General features: G+C 42.6%; 1 protein-coding gene across 2 annotated transcripts in view; it reads left to right on the plus strand.

Annotated features, from left to right (window-relative positions):
• LOC126469765 (orphan steroid hormone receptor 2-like) overlaps window positions 1-16565 on the plus strand; it is a 126965-nt gene that overhangs the window by 10547 nt on the left and 99853 nt on the right. The window contains exon 2 of one of the 2 annotated variants that reach the window (XM_050096987.1): window positions 7901-8014. The gene's annotated coding sequence lies outside the window, so the exon portion shown is untranslated. Of the gene's footprint in view, window positions 1-7900; window positions 8015-8303; window positions 8321-16565 lie in introns of those variants that run through there. The other variant, XM_050096988.1, reaches the window with a different exon arrangement.

The following is a 16565-nucleotide window of genomic DNA, read 5'->3' on the forward strand; positions in this document are numbered from 1 at the left end:
GCATAAAATTTCTCCTCTGCTTTTGACTTTGTGCACTAAAAACAGTCAGACACAAATATTGAGCAGAATAAAATGATTTGGAACATCCAAGATGCCATACAGTAGATACAAAAATAAATAGATGGCACCTTGCTACAAGGGCATGTTGAATACAGGGAACTAACACAGTCAGTGAAATACCCAAAATGTATGTGTGATGAGGGGTGCCATCCCCAAGCAAGTTATCATCTCATTGTTACGTAGAAATATCATGTGCCATTGGGAGTAGCAAACATCAAGCTGTGGATAATCAAATCAACAAGCTGTGCTTAATCAGATCAACAACCTGACTATGGCAAACCTCTTGCCAACCACAGTAACCAGTTATTAAGATATAAATAGGGCATTGCCGTCTGCTTCACGTCTGCTGTGCAGCGAGCTACCTTAATTTAAGTATTAACTGTATTTTTCTTACTTGTCACTCCTTCTTCCGTGTGTATTTGCTTTTAGGAAGCTTTAATTGTCGGGTGCTATTAATAGTGTTCCATAGATTTCGTGTTTGTTTTGAACACAGTCAGAGAGTCCCTTTAGTCAACCATAGTGCCAGTAGTGCTAGTGTTTGTTTTCAATACAGTCCAGAGACAGGTAGTGCTATTTTCATTGTTTTCTACAAGAAGTGCCTAGCAACCACAGTTTAGTGAATAAACAGCCGCCTTTAGTGAATTAGCAGTCTAGTTAAAGGTTGATTAACTCTCTTCAGTAAATTGATTCCTTAGGATGGATAGGATGTGTGACTGCTGTGTACGGACGCAGGAGGAGCTGGCCACTGTTCGCGAACAGCTGAGCGTGTTGATGGCCGCGGTCAGCCGTCTTCAGGCTGCTGCCTCGGAGTGTAGCGGCAGTGGGGAGTCTGGTGCGTCGCAAGGTACACCCCAGGTGTTACATGCTTCACCCACTGTCCCTGCTGTCGAGACATCTTCGCGTGTACTGGGCGCGGTTGGGCCACCCTCTCCCCAAGGGGAGAACCGATCGCGGTCCTCTGGTTTGGAGCTGAGTGGAAGGCTTAAACCAGAGGCTCAGACGATTCTGCGGAGATCTGGGGTGCAAATTTCTCGACCTCCGCTATCGGGTGGAGAAATGTAGGGTCCCCCTGAATAGGTCAGGTGTGCACTACACACCGGAAGCGGCTGCAAGGGTAGCGGAGTACGTGTGGAATGCACATGGGTTTTTTTTAGGTTAGATACTTCCCTCCCTAGGCCCGACAAGACGCCTCCTGAGACGCGGCAAGGTAGGAGTAGGCAAAATGCAACAGGGAATAACAATATTAATGTGCTAATAGTAAACTGCAGGAGCGTCTACAGAAAGGTCCCAGAACTGCTCTCATTAATAAACGGTCACAACGCCCATATAGTACTAGGGACAGAAAGTTGGCTGAAACCAGACGTAAACAGTAATGAAATCCTAAACTCAGATTGGAACGTATACCGCAGAGACAGGCTGGACAGTGAAGGGGGAGGCGTGTTTATAGCGATAAGAAGTGCAATAGTATCGAAGGAAATTGACGGAGATCCGAAATGTGAAATGATTTGGGTGAAGGTCACGGTTAAAGCAGGCTCAGACATGGTAATTGGATGTCTCTATAGGCCCCCTGGCTCAGCAGCTGTTGTGGCTGAGCACCTGAAGGATAATTCGGAAAATATTTCGAGTAGATTTCCCCACCATGTTATAGTTCTGGGTGGAGATTTTAATTTGCCGGATATAGACTAGGAGACTCAGACGTTCATAACGGGTGGCAGGGACAAAGAATCCAGTGAAATTTTTTTAAGTGCTTTATCTGAAAACTACCTTGAGCAGTTAAACAGAGAACCGACTCGTGGCGATAACATATTAGACCTTCTGGTGACAAACAGACCCGAACTATTTGAAAAAGTTAATGCAGAACAGGGAATCAGCGATCATAAAGCGGTTATGGCATCGATGATTTCAGCCGTAAATAGGAATATTAAAAAGGGTAGGAAGATTTTTCTGTTTAGAAAAAGTGACAAAAAGCAGATTTCAGAGTACCTGTTGGCTCAACACAAAAGTTTTGTCTCAAGTACAGATAGTGTTGAGGATCAGTGGACAAAGTTCAAAACCGTCGTACATAATGCGTTAGATGAGTATGTGCCAAGCAAGATCGTAAGAGATGGAAAAGAGCCACCGTGGTACAACAACAGAGTTAGAAAACTGCTGCGGAAGCAAAGGGAACTTCACAGCAAACATAAACATAGCCAAAGCCTTGCAGACAAACAAAAATTACGCGAAGCGAAATGTAGTGTGAGGAGGGCTATGCGAGAGGCGTTCAATGAACTCGAAAGTAAAGTTCTATGTACTGACTTGGCAGAAAATCCTAAGAAATTTTGGTCTTACGTCAAAGCGGTAGGTGGGTCAAAACAAAATGTCACAGACACTCTGTGACCAAAATGGTACTGAAACAGAGGATGACAGACTAAAGGCCGAAATACTAAATGTCTTTTTCCAAAGTTGTTTCACAGAGGAAGATTGCACTGTAGTTCCTTCTCTAGATTGTCGCACAGATGACAAAATGGTAGATATCGAAATAGACGACAGAGGGATAGAGAAACAATTAAAATCGCTCAAAAGAGGAAAGGCCTCTGGACCTGATGGGATACCAGTTCAATTTTACACAGAGTACGCGAAGGAACTTGCCCCCCTTCTTGCAGCGGTGTACCGTAGGTCTCTAGAAGAGCGTAGCGTTCCAAAGGATTGGAAAAGGGCACAGGTCATCCCCGTTTTCAAGAAGGGACGTCGAGCAGATGTGCAGAACTATAGACCTATATCTCTAACGTCGATCAGTTGTAGAATTTTGGAACACGTATTGTGTTAGAGTATAATGACTTTTCTGGAGACAAGAAATCTACTCTGTAGGAATCAGCATGGGTTTCGTAAAAGACGGTCATGTGAAACCCAGCTCGCGCTATTCGTCCACGAGGCTCAGAGGGCCATAGACACGGGTTCACAGGTAGATGCCGTGTTTCTTGACTTCCGCAAGGCGTTCGATACAGTTCCCCACAGTCGTTTAATGAACAAAGTAAGAGCATATGGACTATCAGACCAATTGTGTGATTGGATTGAGGAGTTCCTAGATGACAGGACGCAGCATGTCATTCTCAATGGAGAGAAGTCTTCCGAAGTAAGAGTGATTTCAGGTGTGCCGCAGGGGAGTGTCATAGGACCATTGCTATTCACAATATACATAAATGACCTTGTGGATGACATCGGAAGTTCACTGAGGCTTTTTGCGGATGATGCTGTGGTGTATCGAGAGGTTGTAACAATGGAAAATTGTACTAAAATGCAGGAGGATCTGCAGCGAATTGACGCATGGTGCAGGGAATGGCAATTGAATCTCAATGTAGAAAAGTGTAATGTGCTGCGAATACACAGAAAGATAGATCCTTTGCATTTAGCTACAAAATAGCAGGTCAGCAACTGGAAGCAGTTAATACCATAAATTATCTGGGAGTACGCATTAGGAGTGATTCAAAATGGAATGATCATATAATGTTGATCGTCGGTAAAGCAGATGCCAGACTGAGATTCATTGGAAGAATCCTAAGGAAATGCAATCCGAAAACAAAGGAAGTAGGTTACAGTACGCTTGTTCGCCCACTGCTTGAATACTGCTCAGCAGTGTGGGATCCGTACCAGATAGGGTTGATAGAAGATATAGAGAAGATCCAACGGAGAGCAGCGCGCTTCGTTACAGGATCATTTAGTAATCGCGAAAGCGTTACGGAGATGATAGATAAACTCCAGTGGAAGACTCTGCAGGAGAGACGCTCGGTACGGGGTTTTGTCAAAGTTTCGAGAACATACCTTCACCGAAGAGTCAAGCAGTATATTGCTCCCTCCTACGTATATTTCGCGAAGAGACCATGAGGATAAAATCAGAGAGATTAGAGCCCACACAGAGGCATACCGACAATCCTTCTTTCCACGAACAATACGAGACTGGAATAGAAGGGAGAACCGATAGAGGTACTCAAGGTACCCTCCGCCACACACCGTCAGGTGGCTTGCGGAGTATGGATGTAGATGTCGATGTAGAGACATCCTCTATGCTGATGGGTCAAGGTAGTGGACTCTTGTTAGCTGTCAAGTAGTCTTTGTATGCACCTTTTCATGGATGAGACTTCCTAATGAATTTTCTATGTGTGATGCTAAGGTCTGTGCAGGCCTGAAGGTATGGGGGCAGAGATGGCTTATATGCTATCTAATCCAAAGTATCCAGACACATATCAGTGGACATTTTAATATGGGGTGTGCCCACCATTTTCCTCTATGATGGCTTTAATTCTGCTTGGAACACTTTGAGTGAGGTTCTTTAATGACTGTGGAGGAATTGCAGCCCATTATTTCTCTAGAGCTGACACAAAAGGAGGTATTGATGTTTGACACGGGTGTCTGGAGTGAAGTCGACATTCTAACTCATCGCAAAGGTTTGCCATTGGGTTTGAGGTGGGACTCGAGGACATTTCAGGAATGCTATTGTCCACAAACCATTGCTACACAGATGCTGCTTTGTGGCAGGGCGCATTGTTGTGCTGCTGCAAACTGTTGTTCTTGAACTGTTCCTCTACTGTGTCCAGTACACAAGGCTGCATTTGTTACTTGGGTGACATCCAACAACTCGTCCATATTCGAAGTCACTTATCTCCCCTGACTGACTGATTCTATTGTTACCCCTTCTCTGCTGACTACACAATACTTCTTGCCCCCCTTTTGTACTGGCAGGTCTGCCTGTCATGACGTTTAGTGGTTAGTTCCACATTACATTGGGATGTCCAGGTGATTATGGTCAGGTAGTGTAAGCATCAGAATTTTACCGTGTGATATGATTCTCTTGATGCCTATCCGCCTATTGAACGTATGCATCCAGCAAGATAATTCTTCTTTCCATACACAAAGCCCGCATCTCTTGAAAGACAGATGTTGTCTGTGATGCTTTAACCATAATTTTTGAGAATTCAAGAAAATGAGCAAGCTAATAGAGCAGCCAAAGGTCTCGTGATGAATCTCTGTATAGCAACTTAGAATGGAAAAATTTTCCTGACATGTCTAAGGATAGGGCAATGGCCTGTGTGAACAGTAACATGCATTACAGATTTACTTAGTGTTTTGCATTCAGTCTGTAGCTGCTGATTGAGAAATACTGAATTTACTGAAGGCAAATATAGATTCAACACACAGCCTTTGGTCACATTTCAAAAGGTTTATATGCATCAATCGACAGGATTAAAGCTGCTATAGGGTCAAAGGTAGTCTTATAACATATTAGTAGATGCCTGTATTATTTTGTCCATCCCATGTATTTAGTGCATATAAAAATGACGTTCAAGAAATTCTTGTGAAAGTTGTTGTGAGGGGACCTACTTTTATGACAGGCCAAGTAACTTTTATTGACTACTGCAATGCTCTTCAAAGTGATGCAGATGCATGACACTGTCTTTCGGTGTGGTCACCAAATATCTGTCAATAACAGTCAGAACATTCTACCAATAGTTCAAATTTCTTGATGATGGAGATTCGCTTCTCGGTCTTGGAGCTCATCGAGAAATGATGAGTGAACTTAATCATCATTGGAGAATCTCTTTCCTCCAAATGTTCTTTCTACATGCCGAAAAGAGGAAGATTACATGGTGCAAGATCTGAACTTCATGATCAGCATTAACAACCTCTGTGCAGCCTTATGCAAATTGTTAACACCATTTAACTGTGGCTGGGTGTGACATTACATTTGGTCTGTATATTGCCCGACCTCGGGGAAGATCAGTTTGGATTCCGTAGAAATACTGGAACACGTGAGGCAATACTGACCTTACGACTTATCTTAGAAGAAAGATTATGGAAAGGCAAACCTACGTTTCTAGCATTTGTAGACTTGGAGAAAGCTTTTGACAATGTTGACTGGAATACTCTCTTTCAAATTCTAAAGGTGGCAGGGGTAAAATACAGGGAGCGAAAGGCTATTTACAACTTGTACAGAAACCAGATGGCAGTTATGAGAGTTGAGGGACATGAAAGGGAAGCAGTGGTTGGGAAGGGAGTAAGACAGGGTTGTAGCCTCTCCCCGATGTTATTCAATCTCTATATTGAGCAAGCAGTAAAGGAAACAAAAGAAAAATTTGGAGTAGGTATTAAAATCCATGGAGAAGAAATAAAAACTTTGAGGTTTGCCGATGACATTGTAATTCTGTCAGAGACAGCAAAGGACTTGGAAGAGCAGTTGAACGGAATGGATGGTATCTTGAAGGGAGGATATAAGATGAACATCAACAAAAGCAAAACGCGGATAATGGAATGTAGTCGAGTTAAGTCGGGTGATGCTGAGGGTATTAGATTAGGAAATGAGACACTTAAAGTAGTAAAGGAGTTTTGCTATTTGGGGAGCAAAATAACTGATGATGGACGAAGTAGAGAGGATATAAAATGTAGACTGGCAATGGCAAGGAAAGCGTTTCTGAAGAAGAGAAATTTGTTAACATCGAGTATAGATTTAAGTGTCGGGAAGTTATTTCTGAAAGTATTTGTATGGAGTGCAGCCATGAATGGAAGTGAAACATGGACGGTAAATAGTTTGGACAAGAGGAGAATAGAAGCTTTTGAAATGTGATGCTACAGAAGAATGCTGAAGATTAGATGGGTAGATCACATAACTAATGAGGAAGTATTGAATGGGATTGGGGAGAAGAGAAGTTTGTGGCACAACTTGACCAGAAGAAGGGATCGGTTGGTAGGACATGTTATGAGACATCGAGGGATCACCAATTTAGTATTGGAGGGCAGCGTGGAGGGTAAAAATCGTAGGGGGAGACCAAGAGATGAATACACTAAGCAGATTCAGAAGGATGTAGGTTGCAGTAGGTACTGGGAGATGAAGAAGCTTGCACAGGATAGAGTAGCATGGAGAGCTGCATCAAACCAGTCTCAGGACTGAAGACCACAACAACAACATTGCCAGAATTTCAAGATTAATCTTTCTGGACAGTTTGCCCACAAGAATCGTACTGTCCTGCATACTCCAGCTTTGGAGTAAGTTCCAGTTGCCGTGTCATTTCAGTTGCACATGTTCTTGCACCTGTTACCCATATTGCCATAGAACTGCTTTTGCAAGAAACCCACAACCTTCACCCTCTTCCAACACTGCACTACTCTTACTACACAACAGTCATAGTGTGTGATGGACTGTGTTACTTTCTGAAGTCCTTACATAAAAGTTAATATCTCACATGAAGAGCTGCTTCTGAATTTGAGGATATGCGTGGGCTCAGAAGGCTCTGAATCTATTAGTTTCTTGCTCACGCATGCTGCACAAGTATTAAGATTGATAAGTTTTGGGAAACACCAAGGAATCTTTTTCTCCTAATTGTTGTGTGTGAGGAAGGAAGCAAGGAAGGAATAAAAATAATGTTTGTGGTTTCCCAGTGTAGTGTAAAGGAAAGGTTTGAGCAGTTTAATTACTGGGGAGCCACCTTTGATTAAATTAACATGTCATAAGACATTAACAGGTATTGGCTTCTACTAGCCACCATCAGAACTAAAAGAACAGGGGGGGGGGGGGGGCGAGAGAGAGAGAGAGAGAGAGAGAGAGATTGATTCTAGTAAATTTTGCCACATCTACATATAAAGCAATAAGTAAATGATATGTTACTTGTTTCACACCCATAAAATGAAAGCAGCAAATGGTGATCACAAAATGTAATGCATTGTCATTAGAAATTGTGCTGTATCTAATATTTAAAATAAGTAAACTATGTTTTGTTGTTATTAGTAGCCAATCACAAAGTACAATTGGACAAAATTAGTTTGTTTGCTGTGTGTGCATATTGTGTAATTGGTTTGAATTTGTTTTTAGCAGGACCTGAAATGAAAATACTGGAAATTATGAAAGTTACAAAATGCTGATCAACCAACTACTTACAGAAGCAAATTTCTTCTCTGCAGCTGTCTTCTCCTTCCCAAAATCACTGTGGTAAGTCTTACCAATTTGTTTTAGATTTATACAGTTTGCATTAATATTTCTGGGTGCACTTGACAACACAAAAATGGCCAGAGCTGAAATTGCAACTACTTGCCATATTTCACAGGAATTAATCACATTAGAGTGTGCCTGTGAAAGTGAAGAACACTTGTAATTGTGTCTGTAATTGAAGGATTAACATTTTCGTGACACTCAACATATGGAAGTGCCTCCTAAAAATTGTGCATTGTCATTCATAGGATTACAGATCTGTGCAATGTGCTTGATGTCACTGGTGGAATCAAGGTTATTACATTGGTAAGAAATACCTATATGTTGCAGTAGTTACTGTAATGTTTTGGTAGCATGGTGGCGTAGTTGACAAGCTGTGATGATTTGCTTTGAGTCCCACTTATTTGTCTTACTCTGTTGATCTCCCCCCCATGAACCATGGACCTTGCCGTTGGTGGGGAGGCTTGCGTGCCTCAGCGATACAGATAGCCGTACTGTAGGTGCAACCACAACGGAGGGGTATCTGTTGAGAGGCCAGACAAACATGTGGTTCCTGAAGAGGGGCAGCAGCCTTTTCAGTAGTTGCAAGGGCAACAGTCTGGATGATTGACTGATCTGGCCTTGTAACAATAACCAAAACAGCCTTGCTGTGCTGGTACTGCGAACGGCTGAAAGCAAGGGGAAACTACAGCCGTAATTTTTCCCGAGGGCATGCAGCTTTACTGTATGATTACATGATGATGGCGTCCTCTTGGGTAAAATATTCCGGAGGTAAAATAGTCCCCCATTCGGATCTCCGGGCGGGGACTACTCAAGAGGATGTCGTTATCAGGAGAAAGAAAACTGGTGTTCTACGGATCGGAGCGTGGAATGTCAGATCCCTTAATCGGGCAGGTAGGTTAGAAAATTTAAAAAGGGAAATGGATAGGTTGAAGTTAGATATAGTGGGAATTAGTGAAGTTCGGTGGCAGGAGGAACAAGACCTCTGGTCAGGTGACTACAGGGTTATAAACACAAAATCAAATAGGGGTAATGCAGGAGTAGGTTTAATAATGAATAGGAAAATAGGAATGCGTGTAAGCTACTACAAACAGCATAGTGAACGCATTATTGTGGCCAAGATAGATACGAAGCCCACGCCTACTACAGTAGTACAAGTTTATATGCCAACTAGCTCTGCAGATGACGAAGAAATTGAAGAAATGTATGGTGAAATAAAAGAAATTATTCAGATTGTGAAGGGAGACGAAAATTTAATAGTCATGGGTGACTGGAATTCGAGTGTAGGAAAAGGGAGAGAAGGAAACATAGTAGGTGAATATGGATTGGGGGACAGAAATGAAAGAGGAAGCCGCCTGGTCGAATTTTGCACAGAGCACAACATAATCATAACTAACACTTGGTTTAAGAATCATGAAAGAAGGTTGTATACCTGGAAGAACCCTGGAGATACTAAAAGGTATCAGATAGATTATATAATGGTAAGACAGAGATTTAGGAACCAGGTTTTAAATTGTAAGACATTTCCAGGGGCAGATGTGGACTCTGACCACAATCTATTGGTTATGACCTGTAGATTAAAACTGAAGAAACTGCAAAAAGGTGGGAATTTAAGGAGATGGGACCTGGATAAACTAAAAGAACCAGAGGTTGTACAGAGATTCAGGGAGAGCATAAGGGAGCAATTGACAGGAATGGGGGAAATAAATACAGTAGAAGAAGAATGGGTAGCTTTGAGGGATGAAGTAGTGAAGGCAGCAGAGGATCAAGTAGGTAAAAAGACGAGGGCTAGTAGAAATCCTTGGGTAACAGAAGAAATATTGAATTTAATTGATGAAAGGAGAAAATATAAAAATGCAGTAAGCGAATCAGGCAAAAAGGAATACAAACGTCTCAAAAATGAGATTGACAGGAAGTGCAAAATGGCTAAGCAGGGATGGCTAGAGGACAAATGTAAGGATGTAGAGGCCTATCTCACTAGGGGTAAGATAGATACTGCCTACAGGAAAATTAAAGAGACCTTTGGAGATAAGAGAACGACTTGTATGAATATCAAGAGCTCAGATGGAAACCCAGTTCTAAGCAAAGAAGGGAAAGCAGAAAGGTGGAAGGAGTATATAGAGGGTCTATACAAGGGCGATGTACTTGAGGACAATATTATGGAAATGGAAGAGGATGTAGATAAAGATGAAATGGGAGATATGATACTGCGTGAAGAGTTTGACAGAGCACTGAAAGACCTGAGTCGAAACAAGGCCCCCGGAGTAGACAATATTCCATTGGAACTACTGACGGCCGTGGGAGAGCCAGTCCTGACAAAACTCTACCATCTGGTGAGCAAGATGTATGAAACAGGCGAAATACCCTCAGACTTCAAGAAGAATATAATAATTCCAATCCCAAAGAAAGCAGGTGTTGACAGATGTGAAAATTACCGAACTATCAGCTTAATAAGTCACAGCTGCAAAATACTAACACGAATTCTTTACAGACGAATGGAAAAACTAGTAGAAGCCAACCTCGGGGAAGATCAGTTTGGATTCCGTAGAAACACTGGAACACGTGAGGCAATACTGACCTTACGACTTATCTTAGAAGAAAGATTAAGGAAAGGCAAACCTACGTTTCTAGCATTTGTAGACTTAGAGAAAGCTTTTGACAATGTTGACTGGAATACTCTCTTTCAAATTCTAAAGGTGGCAGGGGTAAAATACAGGGAACGAAAGGCTATTTACAATTTGTACAGAAACCAGATGGCAGTTATAAGAGTCGAGGGACATGAAAGGGAAGCAGTGGTTGGGAAGGGAGTAAGACAGGGTTGTAGCCTCTCCCCGATGTTGTTCAATCTGTATATTGAGCAAGCAGTAAAGGAAACAAAAGAAAAATTCGGAGTAGGTATTAAAATTCATGGAGAAGAAATAAAAACTTTGAGGTTCGCCGATGACATTGTAATTCTGTCAGAGACAGCAAAGGACTTGGAAGAGCAGTTGAATGGAATGGACAGTGTCTTGAAAGGAGGATATAAGATGAACATCAACAAAAGCAAAACAAGGATAATGGAATGTAGTCTAATTAAGTCAGGTGATGCTGAAGGAATTAGATTAGGAAATGAGGCACTTAAAGTAGTAAAGGAGTTTTGCTATTTGGGGAGCAAAATAACTGATGATGGTCGAAGTAGAGAGGATATAAAATGTAGGCTGGCAATGGCAAGGAAAGCGTTTCTGAAGAAGAGAAATTTGTTAACATCCAGTATTGATTTAAGTGTCAGGAAGTCATTTCTGAAAGTATTTGTATGGAGTGTAGCCATGTATGGAAGTGAAACATGGACGATAAATAGTTTGGACAAGAAGAGAATAGAAGCTTTCGAAATGTGGTGCTACAGAAGAATGCTGAAGATTAGATGGGTAGATCACATAACTAATGAGGAAGTATTGAATAGGATTGGGGAGAAGAGAAGTTTGTGGCACAACTTGACCAGAAGAAGGGATCGGTTGGTAGGACATGTTCTGAGGCATCAAGGGATCACCAATTTAGTATTGGAGGGCAGCATGGAGGGTAAAAATCGTAGAGGGAGACCAAGAGATGAATACACTAAGCAGATTCAGAAGGATGTAGGTTGCAGTAGGTACTGGGAGATGAAAAAGCTTGCACAGGATAGAGTAGCATGGAGAGCTGCATCAAACCAGTCTCAGGACTGAAGACCACAACAACAACAACTGTTGATCTTTAGTAAACACTAAAAAAACAGAATGAATAGTTCTCTGCCCAGACAGTGGAAAGGCCAGGATGGAATGACAGTATCATTCAAAGGACCGGCTGCTACTCACCGTATAGAGGAGACCATGAGTCGCAGAAAGGCACAATGAAAAGATTGCTATACATTTTAGCTTACAGCCAAAAGGCCTTCTTCTGAAGGAGAATACACACACACACACACACACACACACACACACACACACACACACACACTGACCACCAGCCTATTGCCCACAAGGTGTATACGCCCTGGAACATCCTGGAAATCTGGGAAAAACTAAGGAATTTTTTTCATCCGGGAGAAACTGGGAAAAACACGGGAATTTTTTAGAATTCTAGGAGTTTTCCAGCGTTACAGTTTTCAATTAAATGTTTGTAATTTTGACTGCTAACAACTGATAGTCTAACAAAGAATATTATTGTATCCCACTACTGCAGAATTACACTGTAGCAATAAAGCATAAACGAGAGAAAAAAAGTAAAACTTAAGTTTCAAAGTGAATGTGCCATTTACAACATAACACACTGCACACATAAGCGTCTGCCAACAGCAAAATGTGCTAAAGGCATTAGGAGAAAGACTATGCAATACTTCATAACAGCAAATTGCTTGTGATGAGAGTGATGTCATGTTTGTTTACATTAGCTTCATTAGAGCAGTTGCCAGTGGGCTCATGCGTGTGCACAGTTGAGCCACGTATGAACAATGCAGTCTCCCACTTCTGGGTACGTGAGGTGCGGCTGTTGGCTGTAGCCTCGGTAGCAAGCAGGCAGATGCTACCTGGAAAAAATTTTCTGGCACTCTTTTTTTACATTTAGTGATTTTGCTATTTGCTCTTTGTTTTACGTATCTCACATCAAATGAAATCAAAACGGATTTCTGTGGCTGGGAGCCATCGGTCGAATTAAAATACATTCACATAATTATGGAACGCTAAAATATGTTATTAGTTTCAGTTTTTTTGTTTTATTTTGTTCCCAGGTTTTTAACAGGCAGCCATTGATCACCTTGCAGAGCGATGAAGTTATTTTTGTCTGTTTGTTAAAGAAACTAGAGTGTTGTTAATCTTTTCCACTTAGGCAGTCAATTTATTTGAAATTAAATGTTTCATTCCAGAATGTTGACTAGTTTCAACTATTTACTGGACTTCAAGCACATTTTTTCATCTTCTGGCACTATGGCATTATGCCATAATAAAGAACTAAACATGAGATAATGCTGTACTGGTACCCCAAGAAAATTTACATCCCCAAAACCACAGTGAGAACATTAATATCAAGTTGGGGCCTACTTCATTGTGAATTGGCTTTCAGTGGCAACAGCTGAAACTAACCTGTTTCTAATAGCTCGCGGGGAAAATATTGCGAATGGTCATTTGAAAAACATCACTTTCAATGTAAATTTCCTTTTACGCAAGATGAATGATGTTGCGTATGAGAATGTATGATGATTTTCTTAAATCACATAGTATGTGACTCTCATTTAAAACTTAACACTGTGAGGACCAGCCACTTAGAAGAATTTTGAGCCCAGAAGACCAGGCATTTATGTCATTATTTAAAATTTTACTGGCATATTTGTGTGATGTGTCTTAAAGTGTGCTTAGCTTTTCTGGGGCTAATTGATCTTAGAGACCAGTAGTGTATATGAAAGTGTAGCTTTTCTTGTAGCCACACATGTACTTTAATTTAAACTAATAACTTTTCCTACTCGTGTGTTTGCACTGCATAATAGTGATCTTTATGTTGACTGACTACATCACATGTTCTATGTTCTGAATATCTGCTTTCATTGGCTGGCGAGATCATGTCATATGAGCTATGATTGACTTACAAAAGCGCTTTGCAGTCTCGATTTCAATGCTTTGTAAACTAACATGCTGTGTTTGGTGGAATTAGAATTTATACTTTTGTAATATGAAAGCATGCAGCATACTTGTTGCTGAACATCAAATTAACCCCCTCCCCCGCTTTCGGTTGTATACTAATGTGCCGGAAAGTTAAAGCCGATGCATAAAACCTTAACCCTTCTTCAAAGGATTGATAAGTTTTACAGTTCCAAGATAAAATATACTGTCACTTAACATGGAAAAAGTGTATTATCATCTGGGAGAAAGTGTATTTTTAACCGGAAAATCCAGCAGTCTTTTTTTCCCTTATCCACATATACATCCTGTACCCAGAACCTGCCCTCCTCTATAACATACACTCCTGGAAATGGAAAAAAGAACACATTGACACCAGTGTGTCAGACCCACCATACTTGCTCCGGACACTGCGAGAGGGCTGTACAAGCAATGATCACACGCACGGCACAGCGGACACACCAGGAACCGGGGTGTTGGCCGTCGAATGGCGCTAGCTGCGCAGAATTTGTGCACCGCCGCCGTCAGTGTCAGCCAGTTTGCCGTGGCATACGGAGCTCCATCGCAGTCTTTAACACTGGTAGCATGCCGCGACAGCGTGGACGTGAACCGTATGTGCAGTTGACGGACTTTGAGCGAGGGCGTATAGTGGGCATGCGGGAGGCCGGGTGGACGTACTGCTGAATTGCTCAACACGTGGGGCGTGAGGTCTCCACAGTTCATCGATGTTGTCGCCAGTGGTCGGCGGAAGGTGCACGTGCCCGTCGACCTGGGACCGGACTGCAGCGACGCACGGATGCACGCCAAGACCGTAGGATCCTACGCAGTGCCGTAGGGGACCGCACCGCCACTTCCCAGCAAATTAGGGACACTGTTGCTCCTGGGGTATCGGCGAGGACCATTCGCAACCGTCTCCATGAAGCTGGGCTACGGTCCCGCACACCGTTAGGCCGTCTTCCGCTCACGCCCCAACATCGTGCAGCCCGCCTCCAGTGGTGTCGCGACAGGCGTGAATGGAGGGACGAATGGAGACGTGTCGTCTTCAGCGATGAGAGTCGCTTCTGCCTTGGTGCCAATGATGGTCGTATGCGTGTTTGGCGCCATGCAGGTGAGCGCCACAATCAGGACTGCATACGACCGAGGCACACAGGGCCAACACCCGGCATCATGGTGTGGGGAGCGATCTCCTACACTGGCCGTACACCACTGGTGATCGTCGAGGGGACACTGAATAGTGCACGGTACATCCAAACCGTCATCGAACCCTTCGTTCTACCATTCCTAGACAGGCAAGGGAACTTGCTGTTCCAACAGGACAATGCACGTCCGCATGTATCCCGTGCCACCCAACGTGCTCTAGAAGGTGTAAGTCAACTACCCTGGCCAGCAAGATCTCCGGATCTGTCCCCCATTGAGCATGTTTGGGACTGGATGAAGCGTCGTCTCACGCGGTCTGCACGTCCAGCACGAACGCTGGTCCAACTGAGGCGCCAGGTGGAAATGGCATGGCAAGCCGTTCCACAGGACTACATCCAGCATCTCTACGATCGTCTCCATGGGAGAATAGCAGCCTGCATTGCTGCGAAAGGTGGATATACACTGTACTAGTGCCGACATTGTGCATGCTCTGTTGCCTGTGTCTATGTGCCTGTGGTTCTGTCAGTGTGATCATGTGATGTATCTGACCCCAGGCATGTGTCAATAAAGTTTCCCCTTCCTGGGACAATGAATTCACGGTGTTCTTATTTCAATTTCCAGGAGTGTATACCATTTCCTCCACTGACTTTACACAGTTCCTGTTCTTCGGCTATATGGTACCCTGCTCGTGATTGTTGATGCCACCTCCCTCTACACAAACATCCCCAGTGCCGAAGGCCTTGTCACTACAGAACACTACCTTTCCCAATGCCCGACTGACTCCAGAACTACAGCCTCCTTTCTGGTTACCGTGACAAACTCCTTATCCACAATTACTTCTCCTTTGAAGGCAATGTCTACAAACAAAACTGTGGTATAGCAATGGGCACCTGTATGATACCATCCTATGCTAACCTATCTATAGGCAACCTAGAGGAATCCATCCTAACCACCCAGAATCCCAAACCCCTCACCTGGTTCAGATTTAGTGATGGCATATTCATGATCTGGAAGTACACTAATTTTTCATTTAAACCTAAGTTACACAGAGAGGCATTTTATTGCAACTAAGGAAAATTGTATTTCAGTAAGGTGGAGTAGTTTACCACACTTGCCACACCTATCTGGGTGTTAGGTAGGAAATTTTAGTTTGTGGTACACGCTATAGGGTTGTGAGGTGATATTTGTACTGTTAAATGTAGTTTTGCTGTTTCTTAGAAATGACTCCATCCCGTTTCTGGAGAGCAGTTCAGAAAATGGATGTGATGATGGTGATTTTTTTCATCCTGAAGGAAGATCCTGCAGCAGAATCATGTTTGTCGTAGCCACATAATTGCTGAGTAAAGGCAGGACAATAATAGTTTCATTAAAAAGTCTGTTACACATACTTTGATATAAGGCTTGGTGTTAAAGTCAAAAGCTGGACACCGCAACAAGGTATGCTGTACATGTGTTGAGCAACTGAAGCTATGAAAAAATGGGATGAGGAAATGAATGCCTTTTGCAATGCCCATGATTTGGAGGGAGCCACAAAATCGTGTATATGATTGTTATTGTTACATGGTCAACATTGAATGCCATAATGCAGAAAATAAGGATATAAAACATCCTAATATTTCTTGAGCCTTACAAGAAGTTACACACAGTCAGTCTCTCCCTTTTCCTGTGCTGTTACTGGAGAGTAGTTCAGAAAATGAACGTGATGATGGTGATGATTTCAACTTGCAGGAAGATCCTGGAGCAGAATCATTTAGTCAAAACAAACTAACTGATCTAATTTGTGACTTGAATCT

The sequence above is a fragment of the Schistocerca serialis genome, chromosome 3 (assembly GCF_023864345.2).
Source record: "Schistocerca serialis cubense isolate TAMUIC-IGC-003099 chromosome 3, iqSchSeri2.2, whole genome shotgun sequence".
NCBI classification, from domain to species: Eukaryota; Metazoa; Arthropoda; class Insecta; order Orthoptera; family Acrididae; genus Schistocerca; species Schistocerca serialis.